The following is a 1,533-nucleotide window of genomic DNA, read 5'->3' as shown; positions in this document are numbered from 1 at the left end:
GCCACCGGGTCCGGGACGTGAACCGCGGTCAACTACGTGGGAGTCCAGCAACATAGCCATTACGCTAACTGCTGGTCCCAAGGCAAAACCTTCTTAAAAACAAATTCATTTTATTTATCATTATTTGCTCCAGGGCACGTGCACTCACCAGAGACAGAAGAAAAAGGGAAAATGAGAAAGCAAGCTGCCAGGTCCAGGACTCAAAGTGCAGTTGGCCATGTGGGAGTCCAGTGCCTTCACCACCACACCACCGGCTGGTCCCTATGGTTAACTTTTATTTATTCCATTTCTTTTAGGTAGGGAAGGCTTTACATCCTAAGCGTAACTCAAGAGATTCTTTCCTTCCCCGCTGTCATCTGAAGAGCCCAATTCTGGGGTTAAGACGGAAAGATATCTTTTTAAACACTTTTTGAGTTTCTCTAAATTCAGGGGGGTATAATGAAAATGCTGGAGGGACTAGCAGGTGGCATAATGTCTACATCGCTGGACTCCCATGTAGTCAACTGCAGGTTGAGTTCCAGACCTGGTGGCTTAAAACTCATGCCTGGTACATGTGTATGCGTGCCCAAATACGAAGAGGAGAATGAAGAAGGGACTGACTGCGTGGTGGCCATCCCCCCAGGAGGTGATTTCTCACTGCCTTTCTCTGTCCCTCTGGCAAGTGAGGCATAATGTCTACATCGCTGGACTCCCATGTAGTCAACTGCAGGTTGAGTTCCAGACCTGGTGGCTTAAAACTCATGCCTGGTACATGTGTATGCGTGCCCAAATACGAAGAGGAGAATGAAGAAGGGACTGACTGCGTGGTGGCCATCCCCCCAGGAGGTGATTTCTCACTGCCTTTCTCTGTCCCTCTGGCAAGTGACTTGGCCCTATACCCAAAGAAATTTTTTTTTTTGGGGGGGAGAGGTTTTCGCTACAGGGCGCATGCACTCGCCAGAGAGAGACAGACAGAAAGCGAGAAATCACCCCCCAGGGGGGATGGCCACGCTGCAATGCCTTCTCTCTCTCCTTCATTCTCCTCTTGGGATCTTGGGCATGTACACACACCTGGCGTGAGTTTAAGCCACTGGGTCCAGGACTTGAACCGTGGTTGACTACATGGGAGTCCAGCAACATAGCCATTATGCTAACTGCTGGTCCCCAAAACAACTTTTTTAAAAAAAGAATGATCTAATTTTGTTCATTGTCCTTATTTTTAATTAATTTATTTTTGAAGTTGACCAGAGAGAGACAGAGAAAGAAGGAAAGTGAGAAAGCAAGCTGCCAGGTCTGAGACTCAAACCACAGTCAGCCATGTAGGAATCCAACCATCTTAACCACCAGGCCACATACTGGCCCTACCAAAACAATTTTTTCCCCCTTCTTTTAAAGAGAGACTTTTTACTACAGGGCACATGTGCTCAGGGAGACAGAAAGCGAGAAGTAACCTCCCAGGGGGAATGGCCACACCACAATCCCTTGAGGTTTTGGGCACACACAAATGTTCCAGCGTGAATTTTTTTTTTTTTTTTGAGAAGTTTTTGCCTTTGG

Source organism: Tupaia chinensis, unplaced genomic scaffold (genome assembly GCF_000334495.1).
Source record: "Tupaia chinensis unplaced genomic scaffold, TupChi_1.0 Scaffold143921_1, whole genome shotgun sequence".
In the NCBI taxonomy this organism is placed as follows: Eukaryota; Metazoa; Chordata; class Mammalia; order Scandentia; family Tupaiidae; genus Tupaia; species Tupaia belangeri.
The sequence above is the reverse complement of the archived record's forward strand: the minus strand, read 5'-3'. Positions refer to the sequence as shown.